Genomic DNA, 6907 nt, shown 5'->3' on the forward strand with positions numbered 1-6907 from the left:
CCATACATTAAGTGGCAGATTGCCTACTCCTTAGATTGAAGTTCAATCTAACCAACTGCATATCCGAAATTTGCCCGATTCTTCTGAATAAGGAAGAAAAATGTTCTAATTAGTCAGTGGGCTATGCTTGAAGAGTGGCAGTAAACAAATCTATAGAAATGAACTTTAAACGTTCAAGCCAGTCTCGAATATACCTACACAGTAGATTGACTCTTTCAGTTGTATTGCTAATTGCATATGCAGGAAATTTTCGCCTTCAGTTGCTTCATGAAGTTCATTGCAGACCTTGGAGATACGAACATCACGTACAACCTTGATAGCTGGAACATCGAAGTAAGATTGGGGATTTGTCCTTCTTCTATAAATACTTTCACGGAAAATGTTCAAATGACTTGTCTCATTTGAGTCCACCGAGAGTGGTACATATCAGAAATACACGACGACGGACTGTGGCTGCTTATCGTTTCGAAGTTCCACTTGGTACACCTCGAACTTCATTTGAGAACTCTTTCATCTGAAGAACAGCGATTCAAATTCAATGTGAATCGCTACTTTCGCACAGGCACCGCTCTGAGAGCGTCTTGAGGATTTTCCTGTTGTTGCGTCTTTATTTGTAATTTTCTGTTTTTATTACTATTATTATTGTTGGCATGGAGCGACTTCTAAGGGCGCATGCTCAAGACTCGATTGAAGTCTGCTTATCTATCAGAACCATAGATGAATAGTGACCTACCTACGATCTCATGCTAAGTACGCTACGTGAATCGCTATTATTTTTACTAATTACTTATTTCGCCGTGTGTGCTCTAGACTCTGTGTCATCTTCGACTGTTTGGTAACTCATTTTAACTTCCCGTTTTGTTGTACAATCCAGTGAAGCTGAAGAAAGAACACTCCAAGAAAGGGCCCTTTCAGAAGCAGGGATTTGTGCTAGGAATTCGGTGAGTTCGCTTTATGCCACAATTCATACAGTCCACTCTTGTTTTCATTTTTATTATTTTTTAAGTATTCGAAGACGCGACATTGGTCCTTCGAACCGAGATTACTTTGAAAATATATTTTTTTATCAATCCAATTTTTTGTTTTGATAACGCTCACAGTTCCATTCCATTCATTCAGTCAGGCGCAAAGGAGAGTTGAGAGATCGTAGTGGGGATATCGCAGTATACAAACACATCAGGTGTCAGTTGTTTCTTTATCACGAACAGTGAATCTATAAAAAAAGCATTTGTTTTTCTCTTCATTTATCGCATTCGCTTCAGATTGTTTACAATTTGTACTGGCTTAGAGTTCAATAATGGCAGATAAATTGAAAAGGTACAAGGCTTGGCGGACTAGCGCACTTAACGAAATTTCTTCCTTGCAGGGAATCGCAAATTTGGCAAAAACTAATAAATCTCAACATACTTTGTTCAAAATTAGATATGCTGAGATAGAAACTCTCAGAGATGAATTCATGAAACACCATAATAATATTTTGGTTAGTTTATCTAGCGATCCAAACTTTGAGCTGGATCAGGAAAATACTTCAAAGGAAACATTTTTAGAATCATATTATGATATTCGCACAATATACGCAGATCTATTTGAAAATAGTTTACAATTGAATCAGACTGTTGAAAATACGAATTCAATTTCCGATAATTCGCGCATAAGGTTACCTAAAATGGAACTTAGGACATTTTCTGGTGATTACAAGGAATTTCCATTGTTTATTGATCTTTTCAACAATACGGTTCATAATAACGGATCACTGAATGATTCTGAAAAAATCAATTATTTAGTATCGTGTTTAGACGGACCTCCTTTAGCATTAGTAAAGATGCATCCTTTAGAAGGTCCCAGTTATGCAACTGCATATGCGAGTCTTGTGAAGAAATATACTAATGAAAGATTCAGAGCTACGGCTCACTGGAATGAGTTAGAAAATTGTCCAGAAGTTGATTGTGAAAATCCAATTTCGTTTCGACATCTGTTGGATGTTTTTTCAGAAAATTTATCCGAGTTGAGGAAGATGGGTCTTCCTATTGATGAGTGGAGTTTTATTTTGGTTCAAATGTTGATTAAGCGTATTAATCCAGAAATGATGAGAGATTTTGAGCGAATTCATTGTTCTACCTCTATTCCAAAATACATGGATTTATATAGTTTTTTGGATAAACAATGTACCGCCATTGAAGCTTCAGCTTTTTCATTCACTTCAAAATCAAATAAAAGTTCAGATACCAGTAATAAGTCAAGTATGAATTTCCGCTCTAAAGGTAAAGGTAATTTTTCAAAAAATGCTAAAACTGAAAAACGCATTTCAAATAATCAGTGTCCACTTTGCCAGAGCAAACATTTACTATATACCTGCCCTAAATTTCTTGAGAAAACTGTTACAGATCGCTATAATCTTTGTAAATCGTTACATCGATGTTTTAATTGTCTGAGCAATATGCATGATATTCGGACCTGCAAGTCAAATGTCTGTTGTCGGTGGTGTAATAAAAGACATCATTCCTTGTTATGTTTGATGGAAAAATCAACTTCATCAACGCCTCAAACCCAAACATCTACATCTAATTCTACTGTTGGCAACACGCCTGCTGCTCAAGAAGTTGCTACTGTCAACTGTGGGTGTGGATTTACCAAACGCAATTCAGTGGTAATGTTAGCAACAACACGCGTTGAAATTTTGAGTAATCGAGGAAATTATCACAATTTTCGTGCTTTATTAGACCCAGGAAGTCAAAGTACATTCATTACTCAAAAAGCTTTCAACAATTTAGGCTTACCAAAATATCATTTGTCTTTGGCTGTGCAAGGATTAGGTGAAACTAAAACTGTTACTAGTTCAGGTGGGGTAACATTGTGTATCAAACCATATAGAAAAACTTCACCTGTATTTACAACTGATGCTTTTATTTTACCAAAAATATGTGAAAAACTTCCCTCCACCAATATTTCTATTCAAAAATGGCCACATATCTCCAATATTGAGTTGGCAGATCCTAACTTTAACTGTTCAGGTCAAATTGATCTCCTTTTAGGCGCAGATATATTTCCAAAAATTTTGTTAGGAAATCATTTGAAGGGTGGAAATGGGGAACCGTACGCTTTGGAAACAGTATTTGGTTATGTTGTAATGGGTCAATTCAACTGTGACGCTTCGCCTTCACTAAATTCATTTTTTTGTAAGATCAATTATACATCTCTAGAAAACAATATTAAAAAATTTTGGGAGCTTGAATCTGTTCCTGATGTAACCTGTTTATCACTAGAAGATAAGATGGCTGAAGATTTATATAACATGTCAACTACAAGGGATCAGTCTGGGCGCTTCATTGTTTCATTACCTTTTCGAGACTCACCCCCTGTATTTTCCCGAAGTAGATGTCTTGCAATCAGGAGTTTTTTAGCCCTTGAAAAGCGTTTACAAAAACAACCACATATATATAAAGATTATTGTTCATTTATGCGAGAATACTTAGACCTTAATCACATGGAATTAATTTCGGAAAACAAAGTACCAATGAAAAGTTATTATATACCGCACCATTGCGTAATTAAACCTCAAAGTTCAACAACAAAGTTGAGAGTAGTATTCAATGCGTCTGCCCGTGATCCAAATGAATTATCACTCAATGATTATTTATTAACTGGTCCCAAATTACAACGTGATATTGTCACGATCCTGTTAAATTTTCGCATACATAAATATACCCTATGTGCAGACGTGCAAAAAATGTACAGGATGATTTTAATCACTCCAGATCATCAAGATTATCAACGCATTATATGGCGTTTCTCGCCATCTGAACCTCTTCAAGATTATAGACTGCGCACCCTTACTTATGGAATTTCAGCCTCGCCATATCTGTCACTGAAAACTATTCAGCAATTGGTGGCTGAAGATGGTGCCAATTTTCCGCTCGCATCTGCTTCTTTGTTGTCCGATTGTTATATTGATGACATCGTAACAGGTCATGCGACGTTTGAAGGTGCTTTACGTCTTCAAAAAGAGTTGATAACTCTATTGAAGAAAGGAGGCTTCGATCTACGTAAGTGGTCGAGCAATGAGCCCTCCTTGCTGTCTCATTTACCCAAATCATATTTAGACACATCTCCAATTTCTTTTGATCAATGCCAAGAAAACCTCCATAAAATTTTAGGATTATTTTGGAATTGTTATGAAGATAAATTTTCATTTTCAGTTGAAGTATTGAATAGACCTTGCACGAAGCGAAATTTACTGTCCGAACTTGCTCGTGTATTCGATCCATTGGGAATTCTTGCCCCTATAACTTTTTCAACAAAATATCTTATTCAACAGTTATGGGTTTCAGGTTTGGACTGGGACGAAACTCCCAATGAACGAATTATTCAATATTGGTCACGCTATAAAGAAGAATTGAATTCACTGTCAGGAATTCAATTACCCCGCAGATTATTACACAATATTCATTTAGAATGTGAACTACATGGTTTTTGTGACGCTTCCGAAAAAGGTTATGCTGCTGTCATTTATTTTCGTGAAATACAAAATCAGAAATCGAAGTTATATTTTGTCTGTGCAAAATCTAAAATTGCCCCGCTCAAGCGCATATCTATTCCATGTCTGGAGTTGTGTGCTGCTGTACTCCTCTCTTCTTTAATGTCATTTGTCCTTAGTGTATATCAAGGTAAACTTAAATTCAGTTCTATTTGGGCATGGACAGATTCGGACATTACTCTTGCATGGATTAAAGCTTCTCCACACAGATGGAAAACTTTTGTGAGTAATAGAGTCACATATATTCAGGATAAAGTGTCGCCTGAATTATGGCATCATGTTGATTCGAACGAGAATCCTGCTGATATAGCATCTCGTGGCCTTCTTCCATCTGAGTTGCTGAATCATCGTCTATGGTTTCAAGGACCCACTTTTTTGCAAAATTTTCAGAATGATTGGCACAAGTCAGATTTGAAAATGTATACCACGCATGAAGAGGAACGCAAAGTTGGTTTGTTATTAGTAAATCGATCACACTATTTGAGCGAAATATTAAAAGATATATCATCATTCGGAAAATTACAACGAATTTTAGCATATTGCCAACGATTCATTTTCAATTCGAAAAATCCGAGAAGCAAAATGTCTGGTTCTCTTTCCTCTAAAGAGCTTCAAAACGCAACGAAACTTCTTGTTAAACATACTCAACAACTAGCATTCTCAAAAGAAATTGAATCGCATAATTTTTCGAAGCCGCTCAAAAAATTGAATATATTTATAGACAATGAGGGACTTCTCAGAGTGGGAGGTAGATTAACCAATTCTAACCTATCTTACGATAAGAAACATCCGCTCCTTTTACCTAGTAACTCCGATTTAACTTATTTAATTATTGAACATTTTCATAAAAAGTATTTCCATGCAGGTATACGAACCGTACAGTTCTTACTATCTCAACAATATTGGATTCTGGCATCAAAACGCGTAATTCGCAAAATTTTGTCTCGATGCATGGCATGTTGGAAGACGCACCCTGTATCATTACAACCTCCCATGGGGAATCTTCCTCTACCACGCATTTCACAAATAAAGCCCTTTTCTAACGTTGGTGTGGATTATGGTGGTCCACTTTTTATCACTATGAATAAACGTAGGGGATCAAAAACTATCAAGGCATACATATGTCTATTTGTATGTCTCGCTACAAAGGCGATTCACATCGAACTCGCTTCAGATCTTTCGAGTGACGCATTTTTAGCAGCTCTTCGCCGTTTTGTAGCTCGTCGAGGACGATGTTCTTCGATAAGCAGTGATTGCGGAACAAATTTCATTGGAGCTTGTAGTCAACTTAAACTTTTACAAAAGGCCGCATCTTCTGAGAATATTGAATTTCACTTCAACCCCCCTTCAGCACCGCACTTCGGAGGTATTTGGGAGGCGGGAATCAAATCAGTAAAGAGTCATTTGAACAAAACAATCGGAGAACAGGTTCTGACATATGAAGAACTTTATACGGTGCTGGTTCAAATTGAATCATTATTGAACTCTCGTCCATTAACACCTTTAAGTTCAGATCCTAATGATATTTCAGTTCTAACTCCCGGCCATTTTTTAACTTTAGAACCCCTGTCTGCCGTTCCTGACTCCGATCTCACGTCAACTCCTTTGAACCGTTTATCGCGGTGGCAATTACTCCAACGAATCCATCAAGATTTCTGGCGTCGATGGAAAATTGAGTATTTGCATACATTACATCAACGTAGCAAGTGGATTAAACCGATGACTCCGGTTGCACCGGGTACATTAGTTTTGATAAAAGATGTTACGCCCCCACTCCAGTGGACTTTAGGTCGAATCACTACTTTGAAACCGGGTAGTGACGGAATTTCCCGTGTTGCTGTGGTCAAAACAAAAAATGGTACATTAACACGACCTTTGGTCAAATTGTGTCCTCTACCAATTGAGGAGACAAATTGATTGAAATTCATTATTTTCTTTCAAAATGAATATATTTAGTTTTTCACATTAATATTGCTTTTTTTATTTTAGAAAATTATAATTTTGTTTCGAATTGGAAAATGCATATTTAATCATATGCATTTTGGGGGCCGGTAATGTTGCGTCTTTATTTGTAATTTTCTGTTTTTATTACTATTATTATTGTTGGCATGGAGCGACTTCTAAGGGCGCATGCTCAAGACTCGATTGAAGTCTGCTTATCTATCAGAACCATAGATGAATAGTGACCTACCTACGATCTCATGCTAAGTACGCTACGTGAATCGCTATTATTTTTACTAATTACTTATTTCGCCGTGTGTGCTCTAGACTCTGTGTCATCTTCGACTGTTTGGTAACTCATTTTAACTTCCCGTTTTGTTGTACAATCCAGTGAAGCTGAAGAAAGAACACTCCAAGAAAGGGCCCTTTCAG

General features: G+C 36.8%; 1 protein-coding gene across 1 annotated transcript in view; it reads left to right on the plus strand.

The window, feature by feature from the left end:
- The window catches only part of LOC111506190 (limbic system-associated membrane protein), a 1118878-nt gene that overhangs the window by 1015594 nt on the left and 96377 nt on the right, over nucleotides 1-6907 (plus strand). The gene's annotated exons all lie outside the window — the stretch shown is intronic.

The sequence above is a fragment of the Leptinotarsa decemlineata genome, unplaced genomic scaffold (assembly GCF_025532065.1).
Source record: "Leptinotarsa decemlineata unplaced genomic scaffold, Ldec_3_MD MMD2_tig00000035_RagTag_RagTag, whole genome shotgun sequence".
Taxonomy (NCBI): domain Eukaryota; kingdom Metazoa; phylum Arthropoda; class Insecta; order Coleoptera; family Chrysomelidae; genus Leptinotarsa; species Leptinotarsa decemlineata.